Genomic DNA, 18,528 nt, shown 5'->3' on the forward strand with positions numbered 1-18,528 from the left:
CATTTACACAATGGAGTACTACTCAGCTATTAAAAACAATGAATTTATGAAATTCTTAGGCAAATAGATGTATCTGGGGGGATGTCATCCTGAGTGAGGCAACCCAATCACAAAAGAAGTCACTAGATATGCACTCACTGATAAGTGGCTATTAGCCCAGAAACTCAGAATACCCAAGATACAATTTGCAAAACACATGAAACTCAAGAAGAAGGAAGACCAAATTTTGAATACTTTGTTCCTTCTTAGAATGGGGAACAAAATACCCATGGAAGGAGTTACAGAGACAAAGTTTGGAGCAGAGCCTGAAGGAATGACCATCCAGAGACTGCCCCACTTTGAATCCATCCCATAAACAACCACAAAACCCAGACACTATGGCAGATGCCAAAAAGAGCTTGCTGACATGAGCCTGATATAGTTGTCTCTTGGCAAATATAGAAGTGGATGCTCACAGTCATCCATTGGATGGAACACGAGGTCCCCAATGAAGGAGCCAAAGAAAATATCCAAGGGACTGAAGGGGTCTGAATCCCCATAGGAGGAACATCAATATGAACTAACCAGTATCCCGGAGCTCCTTGGAACTACACCACCAATCAAAGAAAACACATGGTGGAACTTGTGACTCCAGCTGCATATGTAGCAGAGGATGGCCTAGTCGGTCATCAATTGGGGGAAAGACCCTTTGTCCTGTGAAGTTTCTATGCCCCAGTATGTAGAAATGCTAGGACCATGAATGGGAGTGGGTGGGTTGTGGAACAGAAGAGGTGTGAGGGGATAGGAGATTTTCGGAGGGAAAACTAGGAAAGGGAATAACATTTGAAATGTAATTAAAGAAAATATCTAATAAATTGTTTTTGTTGATGCCAGTGTCCCTCAGAACACCCAAGCAGTGAGTTAAAATAAGCCACCATACAGGCCCACTTTTATTTTGACTCTCCCACTCAGTGAAATAAGTGTCCAAAAACATTCCCAAGAAGCACTCCACATTGTCTCTCTGCATCTCTCAGGAACATTTAACGGTAATACAAGGCTTTGGGATCACAATGTTCCAGCTGGTTAATAAGCTAGCATTGCTGGCACTGCAGATTGTGTTTAAGAATAGCTGTGGCTTCTCCTGAGTCACAGATTCAGTGTTATAGAGGTTTAACAAATGTAAAAAACACATTTGTATTGGACTGTGGTTGGTTTTGTTTTGTTCTGTTGTTTTTTTTTTTTTTTTTTTTAAATAGAGTATATATTGGCAGTGTTGAGAACAGAACTTGTGGTCAAGATCTACAGTCCCAAACCTTTGCACTCAAGATGGGGAGTCCTTACCTCCTCAGCTTTCTGTCTCCTTATTCATACTGTCTTTGTTAATTGTCAACTCTGTGTGTGCTTGCATATACATGAATGTATGCGCCCTCATGCATGCAGAAGCCAGAGGAGCACAGCAGGCATCTTCCTCTATTATTCTCTGCCCTATTTCTATATATATGTTGGGGGTGTATGTATGACCTCAAAGTCCCACCTCCACAGTGAAACACTTCCTTTAGCAAGTCTACATCTATTCCAATAAGAACACACTTCCTAATAGTGCCACTTCCCATGGTCTAAGCATATTCAAACCACCACATGCTCTTACCCACAGAGTCATCTCCTCTATTTTTAATCTGCATGAATCTATCATATGCCAAATAGTTTTCTTTTGGGAGTCAAATTTATTGTAACAGCTGGTATGTCTCAGGATTCTGTTAGTTCTAGGTCTCTTAAGGGAAGGGCTCTGGATCTCGTATTTGGGAACAAGATGGAGACAGAACTAGGCCAGCTTTTCAGATGAGAATGGAGCTCTCGAAATGTACAATGTGGTGGGGGGATGGGCTTCAGAACCAGAGTGGTGCAGAGGAAAATGTTATGGCATGGATAAAATATATAGAAGATGCTGGGGCTGAGGAAGAGCACCTTACAAAAAAGGAGTTGTGTGCTGGAAAAGGATGAAGAGAAACAGAAAGACAAAACGCTCTAGCAGTGGAGTTTCTGGGTAAAATATGCAGCATGATTTTTTTATACTAAAGAAACTCAAGAAGTTCATTTAAAAAATACCTCCACAAAGTCTATGATGCGCTTGCTACAGATGCCCCACAAAGCTAGGCCACACCCCCATGACACAGCAGTGGTTCCTCCCATCTCGGGGTGGAGCTTGAGAAGGACCTTCCTGATTCAGGACAAGTGCCTGCTCTTTCTTTCTGGCTCTCTGAGCCCGAATCTGAGCAGCTGAGTTGGCAGGTGGATGTGAGCAGCTGGAGAAGCTTCTTCCGAGTCAGACCTCCCAGTCAGACTCTCAACTCACAGACTACAATAAAGGGAGTTTATCGGGAAGGATAGCTAGGTTTCCGAATCTCTGGTAGAGAGGCAGTGGCTGTAGCTCTGCCTGCCATAGCTCTGTCCCATCGGCTGACTCTGCAGCGCTTCTGCTAATTCAAAGTCTGCCAAGTAGACTTCATTCCAAAAATGTATCAGAGGAAAAGCCCCAGATAATTCAGGCAAAACAGCAAAACCTAATTTTACATTTTAACAATGGTGGGCTTCATATATACACTGCCACGCAGCACAACCAAATTATGAGAGCTGAGTGCTTGCCTCACCCTTCGTCTCACCGTTTCCTTCATAGCTACTCTCCCCAATCGAAGCTACACAAATCCTACCTCTCTAGGTTAGCATCGCCTTTGCTAGAATTCAATGTGATTAAGTTTATATAATACTTGTAAAACTTCTGTCCCACTGCCAAACTTCTGCGTTGAGGATAATGGTGTTCTTCAGTAAGGCTTTTCCTGGTTTCTGACTATGGCTAGTGTCAGCTGCTGTCCTTCTCCAGCTCTGCATGTCTGGGCCAAGCCCCAGATATGTTAACACAGGACCATCTTGGGGAGTTAGATCTTGTACTGGACACAGACATTGGCCAGGCAGCCAGTAATGGTGCAGGGATGAAATCAGCTTTTGTAATTTATTTAAGAAAACTTCTATTCAAGTTAACCTGTCAAATGTATTAGCATAAAGTAATTAATATACCACTTAACACAATAGATGCTGTAATGTGTGATGCAGTTTCTGCCAGTCTTCATCACTTCCATTTTAACTGCTGTACATGTTTTATTGAGCTAACACATTTCCATTTAGTGGCATTGATCTGCTCATGCCATTGGTTCCTTGTGATTGTCACCCCCCTTCCTTCCACGAAGCTTAATTCTGTACACATAAATCTGCTCTACTGACATGTTTGTTTCTAGCTAACAACTCAGGCATCACGCCAAAGTCTTCTGATGAGCCTCCAAGTTTCCCTCAGCACCCTAGGTTAGCTACCTCATACAGTTTTATGCCTTTCTTCCCCTTAAAGTTTTGGATTCAAAGTATTTTATGATTTCTCTCTTTCGTTGCTTCTTTAGCACATATGTACACACTTTGAAATGGGTGGTTTGTTTCTGAATATTTGGATTTTCAAGATATACTTCAGTTTCTGGTTTTTGGTTGTCATCAGAGAGCGTGTGTGTTATAGTCTAACCTCCCATAGTCACAGTTAGGAGACTCATCTTCTGAGCAGGCAGCTTTTGGATGCATTTTGAGAACATAGGCTTTGTTTATTTGAGTTGATTGAAGTTTTGTTCTAGGAAGCTGTCTGTGCATTTTCTAACATCTAATGAGATACACGTCTCTACCCTCCAGGCTCTAGTTACTTACTTCTCTGTAGACATTGGAAGTTCTATGCTCAGGTGCACAAACAGTTGGAAATGGGATATTCCTCTGACTCCTTTGGAAATATGCATTTTCCCATCCATCAGTGGGCTTACCTGAGTCTATTTGACTACACTGACAGTCATCCAGCCTTGCACTTTATACATATTTATGATCCTTTTCCCTTAGCCTTTCTGTGTCTTTATTTCAAGTTCATTTCCTATAGCCTATACTGGAGCTTTGTTTCTCTGTAGAGACCACAATGTCACTTTTCAGTGAGCATTTATTCATTTGCATTTACTGAGCACTGCAGCAACACCGGTTCATGTTCCCCATCTGTATCATTGAATCTTTTTACCTGTGCCTTGCATTCTTTGGTGTTATGGATTTGTAATATTTCCTTGTGTCGGATTATTAATTATACTCTCACTTCATTTTTTGAACTAACTGCCATAGGCCTTCCAATATGCATGTTCTATTAAATTCTAATTTCATATCATTTTAGGCTGCTCACTGTGTAGCAGTACACTTATAGCACAATGTCAGCTTCCTCTGACTTGTTTGCTTTGTTACATATTTTATTTTCATGTTACAAAATTAATAGTCATTTGTTCATACAGTCTCAATATTTTAAAAAATACAAAAAAATAAATAAATAAAAGACAGTCCTCTAGCCTCAGACACCCAGGATTATAGATATGGGCCACCAAATTCAATATTTTGTTTTTTGAGAACTTTTCCACCAGTTACAAAATTGTTGGTTGGGAGTTGCATTTAGTTTGTTTGTGTATTTGCTTTCCTCTATTTAAAGGCATGCGCCATTCTCTCCAGGCCTGTGTGGAGATGGCCCTTACGACCTTTGCCTGTGTGGTTCCCCTCCATCCCCAACGACCCAGTTTCAATTTCCCCTTACTCATTTTTTTAAAAACAAGTTGTATTGTGGCATGTATGGTTTTCAGTGGCTCTTCGATGTGCATGAGGTTTATGAACTCCAAGTATCTGTAGCTGTTAACCAAGTTTGGCTATTCTCAGATCTAGTACTTTTATTTTTGCTTTGACCCTTTCTGTTTTATGGATCTAAAATTAAATATTTTTCACTATTTAATATTGTCCCTCAGGGCACTGAAAATCATGTCCTTTCTTTTTTCTTTTTATTTTCTCCAAAGTTGGACCAGCATAGATTCTAAGGCTTTGTTTTTAACTTCTCTGTCCTCTTCATTTATAATGATGATAGTCTCTGTATTGTGTTGAAATAATTTTACTTAAAATTTTAATTTTTCCATATCTACAAATTCTATTAGATTCTTTTAAGTATATTTTACGTCCTACCTAACAATGTTTATGTTTTTACCATAAATCCTTTAGTGATCTTATTATAAATATGAAATTTTTATCTGCTAGCTTTATTATCTCTTTTTTGGGCCTCTGACATTTTCCTTTGAAGTGATGAATGCACTGTGCTTTTCCACTATGAACTGGAGTTCCCAGGGGAAATAAAACCACATCAATTTTAAAGTTTCCATGGGGGTGATGGATTGATTGGCATTTCCTTGATTTTGGAGAGCTGGAATGTTGCAGGTTCTGTGGCAAGTTACCCTGGGCTGTCTTGAGACTTCTTCATAGCAGCTCATCATCCACCTATGTCTGACCCAGCATCTTTTTCACTATCAGATGGAATGTACTAAGACATTTCCAACTTCTACCCACCTAAAAGCTAAGGATGTCATCAGAAAGCATTGAAGCCTGTGGCAGAGACCTCAGTACATGCCTGCAATGACTTACCTGAGATTACAACAATGTGTTTTGCAAGCACCTTGCTTCATGGCTCTTTTGTGCTGGAGCTATAAACACTTCATAAACTGTTTCCAGGTTGAAACTAGTTTTGGGGATGACTTGAGTCAGTGTTTTGGGGCCATGGCCATTCATATGGCTCCAGAGCAAGCTACTTTTATTTTGTTTTCTGTGGCACCTTCATCTGCAATTTAGCTGTCCTTTAGAAGTAGGGCTATGATTTGCCTATTGCTTGGGTACTAGATTTGTTGTCTGGAATCCATTGGGTTTTGTTCTCCACTGTGCTGGAAATCTGTGAGAACCTTTGAAGCTTATTCTGAATCCATGAATGAGAATATAAAGCATTGTCTTTGCTTTAGGGCAAGCTTTTGCTAAATACTAGACACGGCCTTTCTGGGACTCTGTTCACACCATTCTTGTTGAGAGCTGACCATCTTCCACATGTGAACATGGCTGTTATCCAGCATCTCTTACCCATCTTACTTAGGTTTTGGAGAATTTTGCACTTCATGTATATGATTTATGATTCCAATGTGACCTCCATTCACATCTTGGTAGACCCATTTTCTTTTACATACCTATTCTATGGAACTCTATTACTTTTAACCACGTCAAACCTGCAGACTTGGATCTTTGTCTTCTCCCCAAGACTGAGCTATTCTCAGCTTTCTCCTGACTCAATTCCTGGTCAAAAGAATGCTTTCTGGCATAAAGCAGTGGTGAGGTTTGGCTCCACTTTCTGTGTTCCTTTTATTTCTGGGAGTCAGTCTTATACTGTGTTTTATCCCAGGTCTACAAACAGTTTTCTCTGCTTGTGGCAGGACATCAAATCCTGCATCTTTGTTGGGGTTTGAATGAAGCACCCTTCTAAAACAGAAAAACTACTAAGTCTCATATGTAACGTCTTAGCGGATATGATGTCACACACTTAGTGACACAGCTGACATGGTGTGTGACCATTTTTGACTTTTTCAGTTGAACCGTAGTACCAAAGCTGATTTGTATCCTACAGCTTTGTATCTCTGCAAATATATTTTCCACTAGGCATTCCCTCAAAATATTGGTAAAGAAATTCATTTTGTAACTTTAATAGAAGTTAAAGATACTTCTATTGAAATTTTGCGTTTAGAGTATTTTTAACCTGAGAAACTATACTTTGTCATAAGGCACTATGCCTCTTAAAGACAATTTTTGTTCTATTTTCTAATGGACAGGAAAGCACTGGGTCCCTACTAGATGGTTATAAAGCCCCTGCTCTGTCTTTGTCTGTTTATTTTCCAGTTGATTAATCTTTAATGAGTATTTCAAAGTCCAACTCAAGCACATTTCTCCTGGGAATCTTATCCAACATCTTCGTCCTTATTTTAGTTATGATAAAGCTGAAAAACTGACAAGAAGACAATAAAATTCAAAGCCTTGAAGTAAGAAAATGTTATCTGAGCAAGAAGTTTTAAGACTAGAGTTTTGTGGTAAGGAGGGGAATGCCTCCCAAGGTTTCTCTCATCCTTGGGTCAAGACCCATTATGCATTTCTGAGTTGTCCAAGCTGGGTTCCACCACTATCTGTTCTAGGATAAAGTTCAATGGAGAAGACACATACTGATGGATAAGTCACAAACTCACAGGGACATTGCTGTGACAAGGAAGGCTAGAGTGTACAGTCTAGCTGAAGAGTCGGTCTGTGGGAGAATTCAAGAGGGGATTTGATGAAGAGTTAGAATTCTCCTTATTCAACCCCTGCTTCTCAGATCTCAACTCTGTGTTCAGATCCAGCAATACAGTCTGTAGGTAGCCTTTGCTACTTTGTGGGTTCTTCTTTTTCCTGCCCTTTATGTTCTGGTTTCACCCATAACACTAGATAAGAGAGAAACAAGGATAGAGGGGAAAGAGGAATTAGGAAATCCCTAATTTATTTATTTAGTTTCTCTCCTGCTGTTTCTTTGACCAGAGCTACTAACAAACTGTAAACAATCTCTCTAAATGACAAACAACAATCCAGCCCGCCTCTTAGGACCCTAGCATTTATATACCTTCTGAAAAGTTCCCAGAACCCAAATGTCATACAATTACAGAAATTCTCTGCAGCTGGCAAAATTATGCTTCTGCTAGAGCGCGAGGCAAATCATAGTCACTGCTGCAGACAGTCCAATGAAGCCCCACATCCTCCTCACACTTTGCATTAATTAAAAAAACACATTCTTATAATATTTCTGTGGTTCTAAAGAAACCAACATTCCTAAATTGTCACTACATCAATCAGCATGGCTCTCAGACAAGAGAGAAGAGATGGTCAAAGTAGGAATTGTACTTCATGTGCTTCTTTGACCGGACAAAGACAAATATGTTATTATTTACCCTTGTTCAAATACTTATTTTTCCAAATAGTAAGTTCAACTCTTACTTGGGGTCTTTCATGACTCCACTACTGGTCATATTCTTTGAGTTTTAAAGTGAGACTTTCTCCAGTACAGTTTATGTTAACTGCCCACTTAAGGACAGCATTGGGCCCCCGACCAGGGCCAGGTATAAATCTAGGTTTGTCCATCTGCCAGCTTTATGACTTCAGTGGATGAGTTAACTCCTCTAAGAATTATATAATCCTTCTATATAAGAGTAATGAGACCTGCTTTTCAGACAATAACAAGAGTTAAATAGGTACCATTTGTAAATACATTTAAAGTCAGGGAGCCACCCCAAGTATTTCATAATGAAGACAAAACCGAGAAGCCTGAAGAATGTGCAGACTTCTGGGTATGGAAATGTTCCATCCTGAAGGGAAGCTAAATAAGAGAGGAAATACATACCTCAAAATAGCTTCAGGGAATCCCTGAGACTGAAAGGATTTACTCTGCTTAGTTCCCATGAAGAAACTTGGATCACTTAGGCTACTTTGAGGAGGCTTTAAAAACTGAGGCATCAATATAGAAAGGTCTTTAACCAGTAGATATTCATTTGATTATAACCCTAAGTTTTATTTGAGTATATGCTCATGTTTTTTTTTCCCATAAGTATCTGCAGAAAGTCATCACTGGTCCCAATGTTGCACATAACACAGATTGCATCTTTGCTCAGCTAAAACAGTCTATTGATCTATTGTTTACTTCACTTTTACATTTTTAGGTACTGGAAAGTGTCTACAGCTTTATATTTTGTCCTGTTTATCCTTGAAAGAATTGAATGCAATAGATATCACCTGATCTTGGGACTGTTTTGCTTCATTTTTTAAAATCTTTATTTACATTTCAAATGTTATCCCCTTTCCTGGTTTCCCCTCTGAACCCCCCCCCTTCTGCCTCCCCCTGCTCACCAACCCACCCACACCTGCTTCCTGGTCCTGGCATTCTCCTACACTGGGGCATAGAGCCTTCACAGGACCAAGGGCCTCTCCTCCCATTGATGTCTCACTAGGCCATCCTCTGCTACATATGCAGCTGGAGCCATGAGTCGCACCATGTGTATTCTTTGGTTGGTGGTTTAGTCCCTGGGAGCTCTAGGGATACCTGTTGGTTCATATCGTTGTTTCTCCTATAGGGCTACAGAACCCTTCAGCTCCTTAGGTCCTTCCTCTAGCTCCTTAATTGGGGACCCTATGTGCCACACCCACTCCAGTGAAGTCTTCATGGCAAACTCAAAAGCTTGGATGCAGTCCTGAGGCAAAAAGTTTCAAAGAAACTTAGTCTCCTGGAGTCTTGTCATCCTGTAGCACAAATGTTCTAAACTTGTCCCTATGTCAGTTGGTGAATTGATCTGTGTGCTTTCTTTCAATATTGTTTTATTATAAGTGCCTCCAAGGAATGATTTTGACATATAGCTAAGTTAGATTAGCTACTACAAGTGTTCCAATATCCTAGGAAATCATTGAGCCAACCTTGAGTTTTAAATTTTGTAAGAATGCTACTCATTCAGACTTTTCATGTTGACAGAGAGATAGTGAAAGAAGTCAGGCATTACAATTTACTGGAAAAGAGCTAGAAATCTCAGGGCTAGTTCTACAAAGTAAACTTAGAATAAAAGCCAAGTCACTCCCATGTGCAGGCATTTACAATGGCCTAGGAAGAAGGAAGATTGTGGTTTAAGAAGGAACTAGAGTAAACACTTAGAATAAAAGCGGAGTCACTCCCATGTGCAGGAATTTACAATGGCCTAGTGAGAAGGTGGATTAACTATGGCAATGGCACAAAGCCATTGCCTCTGGCTTCTAAGAATAAGCTGACCTTCAGTGGGGCTGCTTTTTATCCCAGTTGTAAACACTGCCTGGTTCCTGTTAGCTTTTGTGTATGCATTTCTCTGTTTTGTGTAAAGGGTCATTTTTGCATTGGGTAACATCAATGTACCTTGACTGACCTTAATGTATCACCTAACTTCCTTGTTTTCTTCTGTAATATAAGTCTGATGCTCACCTTGAGAAATTACATTCAGATCAATACTCCCTTGTGTTCACGTCTGTTTGTCACCCCGCTGAGTCCTTGCCTACCTGGGTACTAGGACCCTGATTCTCCCGTGGGTTGAGGGGCCAACTGAGTCTAGTATGCGGCACCTATGCTCAGTGCAATGGATGGCTGTGAGCATCGACTTCTGTATTTGTCAAGCATTGGCAGAACCTCTCAGGAGACAGCTATATCAGGCTCCTGTTAGCAAGCACTTGTTGGCATAGACAATAGTGTCTGGGTTTGGTGATTGTAACTGTTTTGCTTCTCTTATTTACATCTTGGATTTACTTGTCACCTTTAATTTTTCAAAGTTTCTAAGAAATGGGGCCAGCAAAATGGCTCAGTAGATAATGTGTTTTCTCCCAAGCCTAGAACCTACGGAGTAGAAAAAAAAAGAACCAATGCCTGATTATTGTTTATGGCCTCCATCTGTGTGCTATGGCACAAGTACACACACACACACACACACACACACACACACACACACATAATTTAAGGTTTTTTTACAGCTTCTAAGATTTTACCTTTCACTTGACTTGTAATGCATTCAGTAAATTACTATAAATTCAATTAGTGAAAACCAAAATAGGTTTAAATCCTAAAGTAACATCATAAGAAAAAAACAACATGAAAGAGAAAACAAACTGATGTTGTTGTCCTCTCAGAACCCAAATACAGGAAGAAAGGACTTACTTAGAGCTTTGGCTCTAAAGCAATGCATTAGCTTGTGTAATTCTACAGTTTATCTTATCTAGAATCATAGACAAATGGACAGGTGTGTGGTGAGAGTGAATCCCACGAGTATGATTGTCTTGATGTCTGAAATGTAGAAGTCATTATGTATGGTTTTTAAATCTCCTAATTAGCATGTAGCTCCCTCATAACTCTCAAGCTGTATCAGCATCCTCCTTGATATTCACAATACCTAAGCCCTGGAAAGGAGAACATCAGTGTAGCTGGATGGTTTAATACTGAGTTGGTATACAAAGTCTAAACATATGAACAGATAGAAAATATGAAGATAAGCTTCAAGGAATGTAGGAGCTAGGACACCATGCATGCTAACAAAGCTATCATTTGGAGAGCTTGCTGCTCAAAGGGACTCCAGTTCTGGGTACCTACTGGCCATGAACACTGTGAAAAGACAGGAGCCATTTCTCCTTCTTATAATACTATACTTCACTTTAGAGCGTGAGCTCCATCATTCAGTGCTACTTCAAATTTCCCTTGTCAGGAAATTTACACCATGATTTCTAACTTATGATATATATCCACTTTCAGTATTGAATATATTTCATGAACTTACCCACATCTATTACTTAAGGAAGAGATAATGTTCATGGTCATCAGGAAACCCAATATTATAATAATGAAGCAGTCACTTAAGCACTTGGCAGTAAAAGCATCATGCATGTGGGTGAAATTAACTGAGAATTACTGCCCCCTAAGAACAGAGAATTATGTGTATTAAAGCTACACAGACTACAGGAAGAGGAACCAAGAACTTTCTGAGGTTTAAAACATCACCCAGTACCTACGTCTATCTATGTTCCTGTTTACCTGCCTAATGTTCAATTGCTCAAAAGCATTCAAGAAACAGGAACGTCCTCAATGTTAAGTAGAAAAATGTAACACAATGAGGTTGGAGAACCTATCCATAACGAAGCAGTCTGAAGATTGGACCAGATCTCCAACATTTAAAGAATACAGAAAAGTCATTCCAGTTCAAAAAGTCAAAGGAAACCGTTTTTGTACTTTAAGACTTCAAATAACTTTCTCACATGAAGATTAAAATAGAGAACACTGAGTGGCCAAGTAGCCTATTAACCCTTTCCTCCCACAAATACCAAAGTGTGAATTCCTTCTTCAACCACCCCTGTCCTTTAAAGGCCAGTGGATTGAAGGTTTCTCCTCAGCCCCTGAGTCTATCAGAAGGTGGTGGAAACAGTGCATTGGGGCTCAATGGGAGTCCTTCTGGTCATAGACTCATGCCCTCAGAAGGGCTGCTAGGCCCCAGCCCTCTTGTTTTCCTTTTTCTTTTTCATGTCTTGGCCATCACAGGCCTAAAACAATGAGGCTAATAAGTCATGAGCTGAAAACCCAAAGTTGTGAGCTTAAATCAGCCTTTCTCCTCACAGGTTGACCATGGAAAGCATTTTGTTATAGCTGACTAACATATCCTGTTGCCAAACTTGAATAGACTGAGAAGACAATGTCCTTTCAGCTGGCGGTCTCTTGCTTTAGTTTTATAGGGGCAAATTATAGTATTCCTGGATGAGTCCTGCTTTTCAATTTTTCATAAATGAAAGAGGCCTTGTAGGAACTCAATGAAAAGCTGAGCTATTGACAGGCCAGAAGGCTCAGTAGTCCGAGACAGGGGCTAAAGCCTGGATGATTCCTAGAGGGCTGTTGGTCTTCATTCAGTTGCTTGCTCAGGGAAGGTGGAGATGTGGGATAAGCAGCTCAAAACACCAGCTTTTAAGGCAGAATCATCTGGTGATAGTACACTCTGAGAAATCAGACACTGCTAACCAGACTTGTCAAATGAATAAACAGGCATCCCATCTAACTGAGGTTGCTCTTAGAGCATGCACAGATGCCCTGTGAGTGACAAGAGCATCAGAAGTGAGAGCCTTGTGTGATGCAACTACAAATTCTTCTACCTCCTCTGCTGCAGTGGGTGGGGCTTCTGATAATCTTGATTGAAACTTTAATCAGCCAAAAGATAAACTGCTAGACACACCTATGAGGGATAACCATGGGTTTATTTGAAGTGGCACCTTCTCATGGAAGATGCAGTCTGAGAAGAAAGCTTTGCTTTTTGCTTCATTGTCCTCACCTCTACCTGATGAGTTCATTTACTCTGTTGTTACTGCTGTTGCTGCTGCTGTTGCTGTTGCTGTTGCTGTTGCTGCTGCTGCTGTTGCTGTTGCTGTTGCTGCTGCTGCTGCTGCTGTTGCTGTTGTTGCTGCTGTTGCTGCTGCTGTTGCTGCTGCTGCTGTTGCTGTTGTTGTTGCTGCTGCTGCTGCTGTTGCTGCTGCTGCTGTTGCTGTTGCTGCTGCTGTTGTTGCTATCTGAATGCTGCTTTTTCTGGCTACTAATACAAAAGGAAGACAAATGGCTCTGTAGGAATCCTCCAGGCCTCTAGTGCCTGGTTAGGATTGCTGCAGTATCTTGCTGTGTGAATTGAGCAACTACCAGCTTTTTGACCTCCAGTGTAAGAAGAAGCCATTGTTGGACTACCCAGATCATATTGTATAAGAAAATCTAATAAAAACCCCTTTGATATATGTATTCATTTTAATAGGTTTTCTTCTTGTGGAGAACACTGACTAATACAGGGTCCTCTATAAAGAAACAGCCATAGCGAAGGGAACCAAGCACAGTTTCTGCTTACTGGTCTCAGCTCTCTGCCAGCTTATGCAATACTTCCCACGCCCCAGTCACATCTTCCTGCAGGAACCAAGAGCATCCTACCTCTTGAAACAACAAAGTCCAATTCCCAAGTCCTTTAATCCTTCACTATGCTCTCAAGAGCTCAGAATGTGTCTCATGACCATAAACTTAAACACTTGAGCATATAAACATAACCTGTTTGCATTCTTTGCCTTCAAGAAGGCTTCCACAGAGCAGACCCAATATCTGACCTTCTGTGGATCTGATCTAGTCTTGGCCCACTCCCACCTGAAGTCAAACAGTTAACTTGGAAGACTCAAATACCTTTCACTGTGCTTGATAGCCCCCTTCCATCTTGGATTTCTCTTTTTCTCTAATTCTTGACCTCAATTTACATGATTGTTTGTGTTACTTTTTCATTAATATAGATGCCACCCTCTTTCTCATTTCAGTGCTAAGGATAAATAGTTCATTTCTCCACCACTATGTTCTCAAAGACTGAAAATCTGACCATTTGCATTGGAATCATTTAGAATCCTTGAGAAAATGTGGATTCCTGGAACACATCTCTCAGAATATCTGAAAGTGGTCCTTGACCTTGGTGTTTCTAGCATCCTCCTCAGTGATGCTGTGGTGCTTTGAAGATGCTGGCCTGGACACTGACAACGTGAGAGAAGTTATGTCAGTAGGTGGGTTTCATCCTTGTATCCGTTCCTAACATACATAAAGTAAGATACAAATAAAAAGTCCCATTAATTTAACAGCCTAAGAACAGCAGCTCTGAGCAGTAATTGCTGCTCCTGTCTTAATGGGGAATTTAGTCTTTGTTCACTGGTAGAGATTCCCATTGTCTTATCCCTGACATAGCTGCATATCTAACAATAGATGCCACCTGCACACACCATTGCTAAAACGGGCAGCTACCTTCTTTTTGATGCTGTGATCTGGGAACATTGTTCTAGAACATATACTGTCAGTTGTCTTTACTGCAAAGTGACACATGGGTCCCAACAGCACTGTGACCTCCTTTTCTGGTGGAAAAACTTACTTAAGGGGAAAGCCGACAGACTGTATTTGCAGCCACACTCCTTGTCATTATGTGTAAATTAACTGAGGAATTTACAAGTGTCAATGTGCCACAGCATATTTGATTTCCTACTTTCATAAAGTATTTAGTTTGATAATCTGCGTAAAATAGTTTTATAATTATTAATTATTGCTGAATTTACAGAATCTCTCGGTTTGTTTGGCTTCTGTGTGTGCCTGGTGGCATGCCCTCCCCCACCAAATAAACAAATAAATGTGATAAAATGAAGATTCTCAGGATCTACTGCATATTCCTTTTTCAAGTCTCTGGAAGTGAAATCCAACTGTATTTACTGGAATACAAAGCATAGCGGATGTTACTCTATAGACACTATTGATTCCCTCATGTTAACTAATTTAATTCTTAGCACAGTATCACTAAGTATAAGTTAATACAACGATCATTGCACACATAGAGACTTCTAAACAGAGAAGTTAAAGTAATTTATCCAAGGCTGTGAAGTTGTTTCATATGACAACTTGCTTGGGTCATAGGGTGCCCAAATTAAACAATTTCAGGGTATATCTGGGAAGGGGATTCCTGAGAAACTTAGCAACCACAGTTGAAAACTGACTGGCTTCCCTGTGGCTTCCAACATTCTATTCACAAAACACCTGAACAAAACAAAAGGTTTTCTTATTTCTTCCCCTAGGTAACTGGAGTATCTGGTTTAGGCACAAATATTTTGCAACCTACTTTTAATAAGGGTTCAACCTTTCCTCTAGCCTACCATCCAGCAGAGGTAGTGAAAGAGGAAAGCTATTAGGATAGGGGAAGTGAATCTCTTTGTTCAGCAATAGTTCATTGGACTGAGCTTGATATTTTGGGTAGTAGTTCAGTCCCATAGCAAACACCAAAAATGACTTAGCAGCTGCAGACTTGTCTTCTAGGCAGGCAGACAACAGGCTGGAATCAACAGCTACATCCAGTCCTTTCAGTAAGTGTACATCAGGTAGAAACTTGCAACTGTAATTCAATCCTGAAGAAACCGCCAAGCTCGCCAACCAGCCTCGGGTGAGGCTATGGAAGCAATAAGCTGCCACAAGAACCTCACAGGCAGTTCTTTGGCAAGTATCTACTCTCAATGGTGGCATTATATTAAGTTGAGCTCAACAATGCTATGTAAGGCAAACTAATACATATGTGTCTTTAGTGAAGAATAGCAAACTAAACCAAGGCTCAGTGCTTCTCTCCCACTGTCTGTGGGGGTCATATTTATGCACTTTCATCAAGTGTCCTTTTGCATGTCTGCCATATCCAAACATCTTTTCACCTGTGTTTGCTTCAGGAAAACCCATGTACTCCAGCAAAAGTCATTTGGCACAACTAACTCTCCAAAGAACTATAGGTTTCCACTTCAGTCTGGTCTCATTTTCTCGCATTTGGATTGGGACTAGCACCAACAGCTTCTCTGTTCTCAAGCTACAAACCTGGAGTAAACAAAAACATTGGCTTCCCCATCACTCTGAGAAAATCCTTGATAGAAGTAAGGCCAACCCTTAGTGGTGGACACAGCTGCTCTCACACAACGTCAGCATCCACAAGGACCTTAGAAGTAACTGAAGGGAGCAAAGGTTTATTTAGATTCAGAGAAATTCCAGTCCACGGGGACAGAGAAGGCTGGTTGTGCAAAAGCTGTGTTGGCCATGCTTGTTTACATAGCCAGAGTAGGAAATCATGGATAGACTAGGACAAGAAGTTAAGCTCCAAAGCACCACCAACCCTGACCTAATTCTGCCAGCTAGACTAACTCCTAAAGATTCTACAGTCTTCAAACCAGGCAACAAGTGATTACATGAGCCTCTGGGGGACATTCCAGATTGTAACTGGGACATTGGATCTTCAAATCTTCGTCCCTGCTGTGGTGAATTAATTCTTCAAATGATTCTTTTATACGTATTGATATGTCTAGATCTACTAGTTTACATTATTTTTTTCTGAAAACTTCAAAGTAGAACACTTATAATATCCTTCTTCATTGCATCTGGATCAAATCTTGAGTCACTAGGCCTGGTGGTGTTGTATTAACGATTTAATCTCAGTCTGGGGTTTCTAACCCACCTTCACCATTCAATTCCCAGAGAAAAGACACAAAACTTTTACATTTATAATAAACCTTTAATGCACTAGAGCTAGACAAATATCTAACCACTGAACTATTAGAAGCTATTCTCCACCAATAAGCTCTAGTTCTTATAATTTGTCATATTTCATCTGGGCTGCTCTTAACTTTAATTGGCCAACCCTCATGGCCATGTTTTCATGACTCACTTACCCTGTGGTGTCTTCTCATTCCACCTTCTACCCCTCTCCCTCATGGTCTCTGCCTCAGACTTCAAGCCTGGAAAAAGAAAGAGAAAAAAAAAAAAAAAAACAAAAACATGCTTATCTCTTTTCTGCCCAACTATAGGCTGTAGGCATCTTTATTCAACAATCTGGGTTAACTTGGGGAACAAGGTTACATAGCATCACTTGGATCCATGTGGGAATCATCCTGTCCCTGTGGGCAACAACGGCCAGTATTTAGCATTACAATTCAGAGCAACAGACCAAACCTCAACATGGAGAGTGTCCTTATTCATCGAGCCTTCTTGCATTCAGAATCTACATTTTAAACAATTATGCTTGATGTCTGAAGACATAGCTTATGGGTATCATTTAAGAGCTAATAGTAGTAGTCAGTGATCTTCAGGGAAGTGAGCTGAGCAACAGAACCAGAGGTTAAGGGGGAAATGCTTGTGTCCTGTCTGTGTAGTGATAATATCTGACGCACTCATTCATCCTTCAGCCTTGCTGTTCATACATGGTCTGGATGCTGTATAAGGCAACTCTAGGGATAGGGATTTATGGTTGTCACTCATGGCTGGTTCAGATTGATGAATTATGGCCCTTTACAGGTGATTTACGGTATAGGGGCTGACAGGGTACCTTCTGGGTGGTTCTGAGAATGGAGATTGACCAGGATTATTCACAGAGCATTTATGCTTTGTGATCAGTTGCATGGTTAGAGTTATGCTACAGGGAATGAGTTCATAGACTACATTTAACCAGTGAAAGAAAATCACATGTGTCTTAGTTAGAGTTTTAGTGCTGTGAACAGACATCACGACCATGGTAACTTTTATAAAGACTACATTAATTGGGGTTGCTTACAGGTTCAGAGGTTCAGTCCATTATCATCAAGGTGGGAACATGGTAGCATCCAAGCCTGGTGTAAGAGGAGCTGAGAGTACTGTATCTTCATCTGAAAGCTGATAGAAGACTGGCTCCCTCATGGTTAGGAGGAGGAGGGTATCATTGCCCACCCCCACAGTGACACACTTCCTCCAATAAGGCCACACCCACTCCAACAAGGCCACACCTCTTAATAGTGCCAATCCCTTGGCCAAGCATATTCAATCTGCACCATGTATCTTTACAAAAGTCTTGAAAAGATATTCACTAAGAAAATATGTTTGGATGATAATACCAACTTTTTCAGCAAGAATGAAAAGAAGAAAATGGCAGTCTTGCCATTTACCTTTTATACAGTCCCTCGGTCATCTGCTACTCTAATGAATCCAAGCTCATTATGCTCTACCCCACATTTACCAAGAATTCTGATTAAAGCTTAGACATTTAGAGAGTGCTACAATGACTTCCAAGACTGTACCATTTTTTGACAACTGAAAAATTCTCATATAAAATCAATCAATAGCAAAAAGAAGTGGCCTTGGACCACCGAGGCAGGTCATCAGGTCCAAAGGAGCCTGCTACCAAGCCTGACAATTGGAAGCTTATTCTAGAGACCCACATGATAGGAGGCAACGGACTCCTGCTGACGCCTGCGGGTTGTCATATGACCTTCTCATGTATCCCACGGTGTGTGTGTGTGTGTGTCTGTGTGTGTGTGTGTGTGTGTCTGTGTGTGTGTGCATAAATGCTTATGTTTATATACAGAAATAAAAGGGCTGTTTTCAAGTTTTGAAAAAGAATAATTGTCCATTAGTGCTCAGAAGTGTGGTCTACAGTCTCAAAGGTCCCAGGCATTTTAGGTTAAATTGCTGCCTTGGAGCATAAAATAAAATTAAAACCAATTACTCAGTCTGAGCTCAGCTGCAATTGGCTTCTCTTT

The sequence above is a fragment of the Mus pahari genome, chromosome 3 (genome assembly GCF_900095145.1).
Source record: "Mus pahari chromosome 3, PAHARI_EIJ_v1.1, whole genome shotgun sequence".
In the NCBI taxonomy this organism is placed as follows: domain Eukaryota; kingdom Metazoa; phylum Chordata; class Mammalia; order Rodentia; family Muridae; genus Mus; species Mus pahari.